Here is a 16,419-nt window from a genome sequence, read left to right on the forward strand (position 1 = left end):
ATTTCAGCACCGAGTGCCCAAAGCGTGTGCACATTGCCAAAATGCAATACGCCTGGGTCCCCGTGCATGTACCCCACCCCTGTGCATGATCCCCGCCCTTCAATACATGCATGCATGTGCTCCGTCCCTACACATGCACTCCTCCACATGTGCCCTGCACATGCTAGCAGAAACCCAAAGACCAACTGGCTGGTGGGAGGCATGCACGCATGCACGGCAGAGCTGAGTTGGGGCGACGGCTCGTGTGCCCAGAGAGAGGACTCCGCGTGCCACCTCTGGCACACGTGCCATAGGTTTGCCATCCTGGGCTTAGAGAAACATATTTGCTTTTACTTCTCTGCTAACAATGTATGCTTTCTAATGTAGTTTTGTTAATGAGTAGACAAATTTGCAGTGATATCATTTATTTGTTGCAAGGAGGCTATTCTATGTTATCAGTTTTTCTTTCAGAAGTAGCCCTGCATTTGAAATTGATGGTTGTGGATAATTCTCAATCTCAGGATAATGGCGCCACCTTCTTGTCAAGGAAGGATGTAGCAATTGCTGAAACATTTCTGAGATTTCTCCTCTCTTGTCATTCTGCACAAATTCTTAGATGGAAAAGCAAATCAAGAGAAAGTTTAAGCTGGGAAAAGAACTAAAGATGTCAGTCCCACTTGTTAATATTTTCTGACTTGTTGATGTTTCAATGTTTCCTGGGCTGGGATTTAAAGAATTGTCTGTTTTTGTATACAATAATTCTACTGTATTCCTATACAAAAAGGTTTTTTCCACTTCCTGCTAAGGAGGAATATCAAACAAACACACTTGATTTGCAATGTGTACCTTATTCAAATTATGACACATAACAGATGATGCTATAAAAGAAAAAAAACATTTTCTTTCCCTATTTCTTCTTTACTAAAAGTAGATCTCATAAAAAGTCTCATTGGCTTGGCTTAGTGAATTGATTCTCCATTCCATTTTAATTATCCCCCAAAAGAATGAATTAAATTATTAAATTAAATTAAAATATAATTAAAAAGGATGTCAAAACTCAGTAATTTTGTAGTTAGGAAAACCCAGGCAAACTGTGCTTCAAAACAAAACAAAACATTTCACAAGTTTTACAATTGTTTCATTTATTTTGTTATTTAAGACTCTTGAAAGAAATATGAAATCAGAGCATATGACTAACGCTATGAAATGTACCCTAAGTAAATTGAAAGCATGGCAAACAATGACCAAAATATGCAATCACTGGATGTCTGACTAAGCCACAAAAACCACTTAAATTAGTATACGTGCAGAGGCTAATGGGACAAGTAAGCAAGTGGATATGAATAGTTGCTCTGTCTGTTCCCCAGAATACACTGCGCAGCTAGAAATAAGAGATACTCATGAAGCACATAGGAAGGCTAATGTTTACTCAAAGCACTTCTAGGAGTATGTAACTGAAACTATTTTTTTTCTCGACAATAACTTTCAAGTCCTGTGAGTCTTACCCAACCTGGTGCTCTCAAAATGTTTTGGATGACATGAGCTTGAGTAAGCATGATCAATGTTAATGGGTTACAGAAAATATGTGAAGGGCATCAGGATGGGAAAGGCTGATTAATGTTTTGGAACAAGAAGTAAAATATGGATCCATCATAAACACAGGAAAAATGGTAGATGCTTCAGGATGAGGGAAAGTGAAGAAAACTCTCATAAAAAGGTAAGAAGAAATATTGCACTCAGCATTGTCTAAGGAGTGTTTGCAGACTGGTTAGTATCTAGTTTCTAGTTTTCTTATTATGCAGCAAATGCCAGGAATTGTTCTTGATGATCCATCATATGGATCTCTTCTGAAATTCACCATTCAAACCTGTGCATCGATATAGGAAGCATCCTTATATTGTTTTACGGTGTACATCATATTCCCGTGTTTTAATTTATCATATCCTTAGTTCACATTCACAAGCAGATTTCTATATAAGAGTTGTGATACCTGTTTAAAGGACTTTCTCATACAGTACATAACTGAAGGAAAATTGATCTCACAAACAAATCCCACATTACAGAGTATTTCTTAAACAGACTGGTTTTGGGGGCCAACCCACAGTATGCACTGAATTTAGACTGAAACACTATGCCAGGTTCCTGTTGAAGATCAAGTCCCCACTGCTAATCACATCCTGAAAGGTACAGTTACTGCAGATAGTGCTTTCAGAAGATGGATTTTCTCTAAGAAATTAAAACAGAATCCCAGAATATATTCCAGATCCTGGGTACGTTCCAATTAGTTGCAGCTGTTTTCTTTCCAAAATGAAACTGGGAAGTTTTATGCATTCATTTTAGACAGTAGCTTGGCCACCATAATGGCCCTACCCACTCACTTTCTGAATCTTATTATTGTCGGAATTTGCAGCTGCCTATGTGGTGCAATCCTTTGTGAAAATGTACCAGATTTTTGTAAGATTATTTACTAAGCACATTTTCCCCCTGTGGCTTTCTGTGGATTATAGAGCATAAACTAAGAATAAGAATAAGTGACCATGTGGGATCATCTTGAGAAATGAACTGTTGAACTGATCTGAACAGAAATTAATTCACTGCAGAATGTATTCTCCTAAAGAAATGATGGTCCCTATTGTCCAGTCATTTGGACACTTGCCAAGCCTCTTGTATGCTTATAACCTGGAGCCATATTTTCTGAAGAATTAGTTTTTGGAATAGAAGTATTCATTAAAAAAGAACAGATAAAGTCTTTTATAGTATGGCTTTGTTCTGTCGCTCCAGAAAGATAGGGATATTCCATGAAGAGAAGTCTTCTCGCCTATAAACAAAATTGCCAAGGGAGTTATCTCTGGGCTGTGGGCAGCATGTCTTTATACACAGGAAAGCAACGGGGGGAGACAAGGGTATGTCACTCCCTCCTGCTTGCACCCTAAGAATGGCCTTGGCCTGATGTACTTTAGCAACGCTGACTTATATATACATTATATAGTATGTGCTATTACAATAAAGATGAGAAAATTCCTCAGATAAGATTGCAGCTTCAGACAAAATATTCTACAACATAGTGAAAAATGTACTGCAAAAGAGATTTATCAAACAAAAAATTTTTTTTACACAAAATATGTAAACAGAAAAAAAAAAATGAAAATGTTACAAAGCTTACAAGAAATTGCCATAGACAATATAGGATCTCTTCCTTGAGAAGCAGGACTCAAATCAGTAAAGGAGAGCAAAGTTTGTTTTGTTTTTTTCTCTTTCTCTCACATACACACATGTTATTTAAACACAAGATAAATAGAAATCCACTCAATTAGGTCCATGATTAAAAAAAAGACGTAGAAGATAAACCATGCTTTTAAAACTCTATGGAATTTAATATTTTATAAATTATAGGGGAGTAAACACACAAAACTCCCCCAACAAAATAACCAACTAGCCCAAGGTGAATACCCCATATGCCGTGTTATCAAGCATCGTTTGTTCCAATGGCACTGAAGATCTAAGGAAACAGTAGGAAAATCCTACCATTTGTTGTTAATTTAAGAGCCATGGTTCCGCAGTGGTAATAATGCAGCATTGCAGGCCAACTCATTGCTCACTCCAGTTCAATTCTGAAGGGCTCCAGGTTGACTCAGCTTTCCATCCTTCCAAGGTTGGTAAAATGAGGACCCAGATTGTTGGGGGCAATATGCAGACTCTGTAAATCACATAGAGAGCTCTGTAAAGTACTATGTATATAATTTAAGTGCTATTGCTATTGCTACAACATGCTCTTTCCTACTTCTCCTTCACAATTCTATGTGTGACATCACTGCATACTCTACCAATGATCATAATTAAATAATAGACAACTGTATCCTGTTTACTAAGGAGTGTCAGTTAACTTTGAAGTTGAATTCCATTTTTTGTTTCAGAACTTATTCAAATTCTAAAAGTGAACAAAGATGCCAATCTGAACCCTTTAATTGCAAATCCAGTTCTTAGCTTTCTTACTTTGTTGGGAACATTCCTTTCTTGGATTGTGTCTTGTAAAATAATTTGCTCTATATCCCTTCAGACTTTAAATTCCTTCCTCCAGCCTTCTCCCACATCTACTCTTAGCTTTGCTGGAAAAAAAAAAAAAACAGTTGTTCTCACATGTAAGAGATCAACCTTGGAAAGGCATCATCAAGCCGCATGATTTGGTTTTAAAAATGAAACAGGTTGTTAGAGAGGAGAATGGTTGGATTTGAAAGCAAAAAAGGAAAAAAAAGAATGCTTAGTGTCCAATTTACTGTTGCAGTAAGCTAAATTTATTTTAAGATAGTTTGAATTTATTGCATTGATACATTCCTTTCCAAGAGATATCCAGTGAACATCATGAATTATGGAATTTTGTGGAAATATTTCCAGGAGGCTCTGACTCAAGATACTTCCTTTTGATTTGATTGTTGCGTACCATGAAGATATTTTTCACTCCTTGTGACCACAGGGAGTATTTCTATAAAAACCTACAGAATCAGTAAACAACTTTTAGTTAATAGTAGTCAGTGTGAATGGTGAATTTAACATTTAAAAAATGGCTAAAAGTACTTGGCATTCAGAATGTTACTATTTGTGTATAGGAATCTGGTTCTCTGTCTGTCTGCTTCTCTAAGTCATAATGATTTGTAATATTTTTCTAAACTTCTTTAAGAATTTGCTTATAATGAGAACACATAAAAGAATAGAGAAAACCAAGTTGGTGTGGTTTTTAAGGCATCAGGATAGAAACTGGGAGATGGTGAGTTCTAGTTCTACCTTAGACCCAAAGCCAGCTGGATGATACTGAGCCAGTATCTTATATATGATACGTATGTATGTATGTATGTATGTATGTATGTATGTATATATATACCCCAACACACCCCAACCAGGCACCCAGATGAAACCTAGCTTCCTAACAAATGATAGCCATCCATTTACCTGGAGCCAAGCTGCACAAAAGGCCTTCAATAAAGGAACATGATGTTGCCAGCCAATCAAGATACAAAAAGAGCCACAAAACAGACAGAAGATATTAGAAACACCAATCAAGCAGAACACAGCAAACTCCAAGACCAATAAACACAGACCAAGATTCCCAACCAATCAGGATGAAGAAAAAACCATTCTGGCACAGCAATAGGCTGCCCCAAATTTAAAACTGAAACAACTGTGGGGGCCTGACTCACAGATGGACACAATACAGAAGCCTGATGATGGCAGATGAGATTCTGCCGATACGTTGCTACAACTTTAAAAGCACAACTACAATGACGTGGGAAAATACCCGAACAAAGCTGAATGCCATATATATAGAAATATAGATACATATTTCTTAAGTTTCCGTGGGTACTTACATAAAGCTGAATAACATCATACATACATACATACATACATACATACATACATACATACATAAGATATATAAAAGATATATAAAAGAGAACAAAAGGTTCAATAAAGATTAGGTAACTCACAAAAGGAAGTTTCATTTGCAAGCCCTTTACATTAGATATAATGTGTAAAATAATGTCTAACGGAGATATAATGTGCAATGGAGGGCAAGCTGAATTCAAATGGTTAGAATCAATGAAAACAGAAGGATTACAATATATTAACTTCTATACAGATTTTTATATTTAAAGGAGAAGCAGTGAAATGAATGGAACTGAAATCACTCATGACTGGTCAATTCCAGTTTCAATGAGCTTCATCATTTGTTTTAAATATGTCTGTGTTTGGTATTGAGAAAGAACCTCTGCTGAAATTGCAAAGCATGAATGCAGTGTAAATAATTTCACAACACTTCTTAGTCAAATCATGAGATAAACATGTTGATATTCTTAGGAATTTGTTTTTATGAAACTAATGTGGGTTAATGGCAGAGCATTTGTTTAATACAAACTAATTCAGTTCCATTCAGAGGTGGTATTCAGCAGTTCTGACCAGTTCTGGAGAACCAGTAGCAGAAATTTTGAGTAGTTTGGAGCAGCAGCAAATACCACCTCTGACTGGAGATTTTACAGTCTCCTTCCCCTCCTTCCCCTGCCACCAAGCCACATCCACAGAACCAGTAGTAAAAAAATTTGAATCCCACCACTGGTTCAATTTCTCTTTGGTATCTCCAAATTAATATTTTTTTTAAGTAGCAGAATGAGAATAACACAGGACACAGAGCTGGCCTAGTTGGGCCATGCATCAATTTTATATAAATCCTTCTATTTCTGTTGTCCCAAGTTGAATGTTGCTATTGTATTAAACTTCAGACTCAGCATTAATGAAAGATACCAGATTTGGAAAAATTGGTCCACAGGGTTGGGGGGCTTCAAGGTTTGCAAAAAGAAAAAAAAAAGGTGTGTGTGTGGAATATTACAATATCATTAGAAAAAAAGAAAAAAATGAAAGTCTATGAAAAATAATCAAATTAGGACTGAGTTTATGAGAATACCAACTGCCTATTGAGGAATTTGGAAAATTAAGGAGGAAGATAAGGTGTGGAATACAGAACAAGCATATTCTATAATGCAATGCTTTGTTGCAAGTCCTACTTAAATTTCTTTTAAAACCACTTCTGGAGAAATGCCATTATTGTTTTATAATATTTACAGGCATCCTAGAACATATCTGAAAATAAAAAGTATACTCTAATCCATTATTATGATCCACTCTAGAATTATTGTTTGTTCTTGCAGACAATAAATATATTTTAACAATGAATAATGTATGGATTATAAAACAGCAGACAGGAAGCTGCCTTATCAAAGTCACACTGATTGTTCATTTAGTTTAGCATTGTTAATATCACCAGAGCTTCAGCCAGAAATCTCTTGCTCATCACTTGATACCTGATCCTTTCAAAGCAATGCCAAAAATCAAATCAGCGACTTTGAGCCATGGGCTTCTCTCTAGGCTGATATTTCTATATTATATACCAGGAGTGAGGCAACATACAGATTTCCAGATATGTTATATGATAACTCTCTTCAATCTACTAATTTGGTCAATGTCAAGCAATTTGTTACTAGCAAGAGAGTCAAAGTCCAAAATGCTTGGAGGACATCAGGTTTGGTGACACTGTCAGACACAAAAGATAAGGTCCACACATGAATGCCTGATTAGAATGGTTGATTGCTACTCATGTCCCTACCCAGGAATATTCTCAACTAACGGAGTTTGATAAGGATCAACAGAATTCAAGGGAGGTTGGACTTAAACTTGCTTGTGGCTACATAGGGATTCTAGGCTGATCCCGCTTTTAACTTCACCCCCAGACTCTGTCAGTCCTTGTCCTATAGATACTTTGCTAACACCAACTTTCATTAGTCTTCAAAAGCTTAAACCAAAGTTTTGACAGCCATCCTTCGTTTTGTTTTTACTAAATAAGCCAAAGATGTAATATGGCAGAGTCTTTTTGTAGTTCTGACCTGTGATTTACTCCCACAAAAGACTACTTTCTTACCTTGTAAGGAAGATATAGAAAAAGTTGAACCCGACTTGTCTCAACTTCAAAGCAAGACTCGTGTAGGTAATTTCAGCCAGAAGCTTATTGAGGATTAACTCCATTGTCATCTCCTATGGCATTTTGCCCTGGAGGATGTAAAATATTAGTGAAGTAAAGAATATTTCAAAGAATATCACAAACAGCTCTACAGATTTACAGAGAGTTTACAATGAGCATTTACAAAGTGGCTTCCTTTACTATCTGTTGCTAGCTCTCCCACATCTGGGATTAAGGATAAGAGCTTTCTTGGCAATAGATGAGATTGTGTTTCAACACCTCTAATTTTTTAAAATGAAAAGCTTGTATTTGGTCCATTTTCACAGGTATTTCAACCCCCCCTCCAAAATGATAAAGTTTATCTTTTATATGTGAATATAGAACTCTTTTTGGAAATGGATTTCTAGTAATATACAATGGAGGGTGCAGCTGGACTAATAATAGAGTTATGGAAATGTTTTTAAGATTGTCTGAATGGAACTTTTTCCAATATGATTTCTTTCATTAACAACAACAACAACAAAAACCTACACAAGGTCCTTTTTTTTTTTTCATTTCAGAATCCTAACTAGTTCCATGAAGCTTAACATCTGGTTCTCATTCTGATAACAGGAAAATGGTTCAGTTTCTAGGACAAAGATGATTCTGGTGTTATGTACCATGTGTCCTTTTGGCAGCGTTTTAATCTTGATTTCTCTTTTCCCTGAGAAATAAATATCTGAGTGATTATTTTGTGACTATGCTATCAAGTAAGTCTATTCATAAATAAACTACAGAAAGGACAATTCATGACTGCTTAATCTGTCAGTATACAGAGGAGTCCATCAGAAATAGATACAAAAGTTCTGAAAAACGTGAGGCAAAGAAGAGAAGTATTTTTACCCCAAAATCAGAACTGTGGGGAAAACTAGAACTAGAAATGCAACACTAGATTTAGCACTCTTTATAAAAGTAAATGATTTGAATTTATGAAACTATTTAAAATAAAAGTATTTATATAAAATAAACTACTTCAGATAAAGTACTGATTGAAATTAGCATTTTTAAAATTATTTTCATATGCTTTTCTTATATATTCATTTTTCATAGCATTATAACTTTTGTCTATTTAGAACAAAAGCAACATATGTTAATGTTGAAAACAGAAGTGAAATGTAGTGAAATGAAGAAAGATATGTTTTCTAAATTTTGTTATCTGATATCAAATACAGAAAATATTAATTTTAGAAAAAAAAGTAAGAAAGTGGAAAAGCAGGATATGGAATACATATTTTGCCACATGAACATTGCTTACTCTCATCTTCTGCATCTGAAGTGTTCTCACTAATAATGCTCTCTACTTCTTCCAATTCATTTCCCACATCATTGTATTGCTTTTAGGAATTTCTGAAAACTATTGTGGATAAATGTCACTAATCATGAAGTATGTATTCATCAACAGCCAAAATAATGAGGTTGCTCCTGGACACTGTTTTCAGTATCCTAATATGCTTTCTATCAATTTAGTTTCCTTTTTTTGTTTTTCTGGATAATACCCTGTTTCTCCAACAATACGGCCTCCCCCAATAGGAAGTCCTAGCATGTTTTATAGGCATGAAATGAAATTAAGCCTCCCCCCCCAAATTAAGGCCTATATTAAAACATGTGAAATGGGGGGAATGGTGGGGGGGGGTTGCCGTTAGGAAGTACTTTTGTTGTACACCCGGATATGGTACTGCCTGCGTTGACCCCGATATGAAATGCCCCACCAACGCTGAGGTCAACATCCAAGCCGTCGACGCCTGCCCGAAGATGCAAGGGGGGGAATTAAGTCATCCCCCCCAAAGACGGCCTACCCATTTTTTCGGGGCTCAAAAAAAAATAAGACCCGGCCTTATTATATGAGAAACATGGTATTTAATATGGTCTTGGCAACCATTTAAATATTAGACAGGCCTTCCATAAAATACAGATCGTCCATTCTTCTAGAAAGGATGGTTAATGGAATGAAATAAAAGAGATGTGGATGAAGAAAAATACACACAAAGAATGACTGATGTAAAACATGAGAAAAAAAAAGACATTGTACAACACGCATGGAGACAAAAGGATTGTTGCAAAAAAATGCAGTCAAAAGAACGAAGAACAGTTAAAACAGAGAAAGATCATTTTGATGTTCTTAGACTTTCTGGTTTCCTCCGTATACTGCAGAGTTCTTTCTTCTATTTAAAACCGGAATCAGAAAAGAGCTGGAAGGGAGCTTGGAGGTCTTCTAGTCTATCACCCTGCTCAAGCAGGAGACCCTATACCCGTGTTTGCGAACCTATGCCACGTGTGCTGGAAGTTTCCCCTGCCACGCGAGAGGTCGCCTGGAAGAGCCCCACTGCACATGCGTGTGAGTGCCACTGCCCGACAGCTGATTGTCGGGTATCTGGCACACATGCGCAGGGGGCAGAGGGGGTGCGCGGGAGATGCACGCACGTGTGCAGGGCTGCGCTGCATGTGAGGGGATCGTGCACAAATGCGCAGGCGCAGATGGCACATGAGGGGGAATCATGCACGCATGCGCAAAGATGCATGGCGTGCAAGGGCAGAATCGAGCGTGCATGCACAGATCGTGGCGCACGAGGGGGGTCGCGTGCATATGCGTGGGGGGGATGGGGGCCCAGCACACATTGCCTTCTGGGTGCTGGCATGCAAGCACGTGCAATTATCAGCATGGGAGCTAAAAAAGGTTAGCCACCACTGCCCTATACCATTTCTGGCAAGTGGCTGTCCAGTCTCTTCCTAAAAAACCTCCAGTGATGAAGCACCCGCAATGCTTTTCCACTGGTTAATTGTCCTCACTGATGGGAAGTTTGTCCTTATTCACTGATCAAAAGTTGATAACGGCACTGAAAACACATTCTGGAGCAGTGGCACAGAATCACTACAATATAGCATCATGTAAGTTAGTATAGTTGAATGGAATTGCTAATGCTTTCACACTATTGTTAATTAAGTTTGATTTCATTCATAGTTGATTGTGTTTATGTGGTTCCTTTTAGGTTGTAAGAGCAGCTTTATTCATCATCTTATGTTGTCAGTTCAAACAACTGACCTTAGAAGAGCAGAGGCTGACCACCAAGAGTGGCCTGCAGTCTTTGATTATTTTTTTAAATCCCTCTAAAAATAGGAAGATTGGGCCAGATTGGGTTTTTTTTCTTTTAATAGAAGAAACATGTTTTATGTATCTGGGAATGAAGTGGAAAAGCCAAGGGTGTGTACTAATTTCTGTTCATAATTTTTATGTATTGAATTTGTGATAAACGACGAATGTCTTTGGAAAAAGACCATGGTTTTGTGCTGCATTATATTTCTAGTAGGCTTCACTCATGTTCAGTTATTCATATTAATAACTTACTGCAATTTTATGAAACTTGGAGTATTATTGAATCACACAGAAGGACACCCATAGGTTATCCATTCTCTAAACCCAGGCACCAGATAATTCCCTTCATTTCTTAATCCTTTTATATTAGAAAGAGCTCCCAGTATTGCTTAAAATGTAAAACTTTAAAACAAAATTAAGCATGCAAAATTAAGAACCCCCCCCATTATATTAAAAATAAGCAGGAATAAAATTATCCTTAATTTAATACCATTGACCTGCCTGCGTTTTTATCACTTTGTTTAAAACTAAATTAGGTGGCAGAAAGTCCAAACCTGTTGGGAAGTGAGTTCCACAATTTAAAGACAGCTACAGAGAAGGCTCTGTCTTATGTCTGTCCAACTATCTGGTGAGACACACAGAAGGACCTCTGAAGCAAATCTGAAACTAAGGACAGATTCACCCAGAAGGCAGCAAATTTTTAGGTCACCTGATCTAGCCCACTGGATTAATAACAAAGTTCCATTCTCTCCATTCCCTCAGCACAGAACTACTTTCCATCTCACATCTGGCACCTTGAAGCAACATATCCTCAGCACTTTGCCTTCCTGGCAGTCTCTTCTCCAGAGAGAAGAAGTATGAGGCATATTAAAGTAGTTTCTAGAAAGCCCCTATTTGAAGGCTTTTGGACTGCTGTTCAGCATCAAATGCTTCATCATTGAGAAAAGAGTGGCTTAGTTAAAATACTTCCAAGAGTTAAAATTTCAAATTACACCTTCAAAGTTCAATATTTTCCCTCAATATGTTAAATATTGGATGACACATTTATATGTGGTTTGGTTCTACTCCTGTGACTTCAGCTTTAGACTAAGGCTGAGTAGGCATTGGCCTATAGCTCAAGGCATAGAGGGAATCAGCAGCACCTTTCCTTATAAATCATTCTTAAAAAATGCAAATCTTTGTGTTAGTAGGAGTTGGTGCCATCAGGCAATGCTGCCCACGACCCAGCACAGCCTGTGATATCACCTTGCCCTGGAAAGAATTCCAGAGTGATTCTAGCCTTACATCAAATCCTACATTTCTGCTTGACTTATTAGTTTTAAGTAAATGTTGTAAGGAAAAGAATGATATAAGGCGCAGCTAACAGCTACACAAAAATGTAATGAAAGTGCTCGTGGTTATAAAACTGCTAGATGGGAACAATGTTTCTCTCTCTTTCCCTCCTTCCCTCTTCCTCCCTCCTTCTCTCTTGTTGTCTTCTATTTGGTAGTCCCAAAGGTGCTTTTTTCAAGAGGCAACTGGACTTTCTGTTTTTTTCTTTGAAAATGTTTCACTTCTCATCCAAGGTTGAGAAGTGAAATATCTTCAAAGAAAAACAGGAAGTCCAGTTGCCTCTTGAAAAAAAAACACCTTTGGGACAACCGTGAACTGGATGACTTGAGAGTTTCCATAGACTTCTATTCAGTATTAAGTATCATGGATATAAAAATCAGAATAAATCCAGACTATATTATTATCATCATTAGAAGGGCAGTATTTATACATTTATTTAGAAAAATCCAATTTAAAAACCTGCATCCATTTTCTTTGGAAACATTTTCTAACATAAACAATTTATATACAAAACTTATACAAGTCCCCAAATTCCCTAATAACTCTTTTCTTCTTTTCATAAAATTTTCTTTTATACCATTCTTTGTCAAAGAAATTTGATATGATTCTAGCTTTAGCTAGCTATGATGTCTTCTCCAGCATGGCTGGCTGGGGAATTCTGAGTTGAAGTTCACACATCTTAAAGTTGCTGAGATTGAAAAACAATGAATATGATGTTTTTTATACCCTGAATCATAGCAGAAAGACAGATACATATATCCTTTAACATGAACACAAAAATTCAATTTAGAAACAGCACTTCGTTTTCTCAGGTCTTTTTCTTTCCCATACACAAGCAATCTTCCTCACCATACAGATACAAACAAGTGTAGATTTAAAAGTGGCAAGTCGTCACATCTCTTTTAAAATGGAAGCACATGGCATCAACTTCATTTATTTATGGAACAGAGACTTAATATTGTTCTAAGCAAAAGATGAATGCATTGATTCCCTCTGTCATACTGCCACCAAGAGGGTAAACTACATATAAAGTGCTGATTTTGATTGACTTAAAGGAAGAATATGTAATAGTTTCCATCCAACTGTTGCTTACATAATGCTGTTGTTAAATCATTAGGAAAAATAATAAGTATGTTCAGTTCAGTGTTTTTAGAACAGTGTTTTGCTAATCTACATTACTACTGGAAGATGTTAAAGGAAGACGAGAGAAGAAGATGCCTGGGAAAAAGTTTTTTTTAAAAAAGTCTGAACTTAGTCTGAACCAGTTTTCTTTACTGTTTCTTCAACCATTGTATCTTTTCACATAAGATCTTATCACCATTTCATCTTCTCTTGATCCATAGGCATTTCTTGCTTAGTTGAATCTTAACCAGTAGAAGAGTTCCTGCAGGATTGTTGGTCCTGCTGAATCCTAACCAGTGGTTGACATGAGGAGGTATCCAGGCCATGTAAATTGACCCTTAAGAAAGTCATGGTTACTTCCACCTGAATTGAATCTGAATTAGTTTATTGTTTCTTCTATTGTTATATCTTATCACAAAAATAGCAAAGCAAGAAAAAAGTTCAGCTGTGGCTAATGTAAGCATAGTAAAGAAGCTATTTGTATTTTTATTAGATTTTAGAAGTGGTTTTGTAGTACAAGAAAGGCCCACCAGTGGCTTTCCAGATGCTGTTAGATTACAGCATCATTCTCAGCATCAGCTATAAAAATGAGATAATGGGATTTAAAATCTAATGCCATATGGAGAGTAATGGGATTTCTGGCTGATCTGGTGCTTATCTTTTGGGGCCAAGATGGTTCCTTTTCAAGCAAATTCTGTAACATATGTATGTAAAAAATATGTGTTATTGTGATACATATTTGCATGCATACATGGGCAAGAAATATGTGTGAAATAAAGAAAGATAGTATACAGCAGGGGTCTTCAAACCTGACAGCTTTAAGAGTTGTGGACTTCAACTCCCAGAATTGCTCCTCCAGTCATATTACCTCAGGAATTCTGGGAGTTGAAGTCCACAAATCTTAAAGTTGCCAAGTTCGAAGACCGTTGGTATAGAAGTTCTGATGCTCATTTTATACTAGATTCTTCCACTGTTGGCATGGAGCAATTAATTGCACAAAAAATACAGATTGCTTCTAGGTATGATTCAAGAGCTGGCTATGATATTTAAAACCATACAAGGCATAGGTAAAGGTAAAGGTTCCCCTTGCACATATGTGCTAGTCGTTCCTGACTCTAGAGGGCGGTGCTCATCTCCATTTCAAAGCTGAAGAGCCAGTGCTATGCAAAGATATCTCCATGGTCATGTGGCCAGCATGACTAAATGCCAAAGGCATACAGAATGCTGTTACCTTTCCACCAAAGGCGGTCCCTATTTTTCTACTTGCATTTTTTATGTGCTTTGGAACTGCTAGGTTGGCAGAAGCTGGGACAAGTAATAGGAGCTCATCCCGCTACATGGCACTGAACTGCTGACCTTTTGATTGACAGTAGCCATGAGGTGGCTACTGAGCCACCTCATCCCACCTACAGCTTTATTACTTGAGGTGTCTGCCTGGTCCATTCAAGCTTGGTCAATTAAAGCTGGTTGGTATACTCTAGAATCCATTGTTCAGCATCCAGGAAGTGTGTCTTTACAATCAGAGTATTTTCTCCCTGAAATGAGGTTGCCTTGCAAATGCTAGGTAGCTTCTACTCTACTGACCTTCCAGAGATCTATAAAGACCTGGCTGTTCTATCAGCCTTGGGAGCGAAGGTGGCTGGAGCCCCCCACTAGATATTGTGGGATATTTGGCTTGTTGGTCAATTCTTTTTCTTATCTTCTAATTTGGTTTTTGTTGTATGTCTGTTCTTATTATATAGAATTCATTTGTTTGTTTGTATTGTGAGGCATCCAGGATCACTTTGGAGTCAGGCAGAATCAAATCAAATCAATCACTCATAAGATAAAGAAGTATATGAACATATGGCTATAGCAATGACAGAAAAGGAAAAAACAAAACAAAAAAAATACAGAGACAGATAATGTTAATTGTGAATATTTCACAGACCATGGTAATCTGAAAAAAGGTAATCTGATAAATAGGCCTCTGCTTTAGAAAGGGGCATTGATATTTTCTGCCTCCTTTTCCAAGTTCATCTCTACATTTCACTGTGATTTAAAATTTTTAAAAAGTGCAACATATTAACCACTCTACTAAATTTCACAGTCTGTGATCATGGTGATCTGAATGCTGAAAATCCTTTGTTGCCTTTTTACAGATTTCTATAATGGACTTTTACATTTTCTTGAAAGTAATAATGGTGATTCTTTTCAAAATATTGCATCATTGGAAGATAATCTATACCAGGCAGATATCTATCATCTTCTAGTTTAAGGGTCATGGAATGTAGTTTTATATAAAAAAAATTCAATTAAAAATATTTGGAAAGGATGGGGTAATCAAAATGCAGTTGTCTAACTTGGAGATTTCTCTGTGAAAAAAGAAGTCTAGATTTTTTTAATTACTGCATTTTCATTATTTGTTTTTTATGGCTGGTAATAAATTGCTATATATCCAAGACCATATATGTCTATTTATTTGTTTCTTTCAAGATAAACTTGAGTTCTTTGATAACAAAATGTGTTCAAAAAAGCTAACAGTAAACAACAAATTAACTGAAAACCCCTAAAAATATGAACACAAATATTAGCATCAACTGTAGAAAAGGAAATTCAAGTCAACATGCAGTGCCACAATATCCAGCAAGCCTCTGAATATAGTAAAATCACCAATATACAAACATTTTAAAATGCTCATACTTTAGTAAAAGAAAGTGAGTTACAGACACAAAATAGTGACATTTTTAAAAGCCAGCAAACATAATTTTTTTTAGGATATGCCAAACCATATCGATATAAGTGCCAAATAGTTCTTAGTGGTGCTGTCTGCAGGTCTTCTTCTTGTTTTTAATAGACTGAAAAAATATGACCGCATAAGTTTTCTTACCATATGGAGCTTTTGAGTAAGAGTGCCAGGAGTCTGCAGCAGAATGGAGGAGAAAGAGAAACGGGAAGGGAAATTGGGCAGATGGAGAGGTTTAACATCCATGAATGAGGAGTGAAGAAAAAGAAGATCTTATGCAGATCCTCTTTCATCCTGAGGTATCTCTGCACTGCATTATTCTATTAAATAGTGCAGGATTTTTAAACACAAATGCATCTGATCTCAATGCTTGTTATAAAAGCAATGCAGTACTACAATTTTGAATACAACTTTTAAAAGCATGCCATATTTTCCATATCTATTTCTCTTAGGCAAGAAAACATATATAGACTGGGTAAAACCAGGCTCAATAGTAGTAACTGTGAGAGGGATCTTGGAGTCTTAGTGGACAACCAGTTAAATAGGAGCCAGCAGTGTGCAGTAGCAGCCCAAAAAGCTAATGCAATCCTAAATTGTATTAACAGAGGGATACAATCAAGATCAAGGGAA

The 16,419-nt window shown here is 36.7% G+C and overlaps 1 long non-coding RNA gene across 3 annotated transcripts in view; it reads right to left on the reverse strand.

Moving 5' to 3' along the window:
• Positions 1-16,106, reverse strand: part of LOC148127582 (uncharacterized) — a 32,847-nt gene extending 16,741 nt beyond the window's left edge. The window contains exons 1-4 of one of the 3 annotated variants that reach the window (XR_015743466.1): positions 15,934-16,052; positions 7,442-7,569; positions 3,505-3,676; positions 1,160-2,797 (exon numbers count right to left, since the gene is read on the reverse strand). This is a non-coding gene — a long non-coding RNA (uncharacterized LOC148127582). Of the gene's footprint in view, positions 1-1,108; positions 3,677-7,441; positions 7,570-15,933 lie in introns of those variants that run through there. The other 2 variants (XR_015743465.1, XR_015743463.1) reach the window with 2 other exon arrangements.
• Between the last annotated feature and the right edge of the window lie 313 nt (positions 16,107-16,419).

Source organism: Pseudonaja textilis, chromosome 1, assembly GCF_049901715.1.
Source record: "Pseudonaja textilis isolate UNSWEBS1 chromosome 1, rPseTex1.2, whole genome shotgun sequence".
Classification (NCBI taxonomy): domain Eukaryota; kingdom Metazoa; phylum Chordata; class Lepidosauria; order Squamata; family Elapidae; genus Pseudonaja; species Pseudonaja textilis.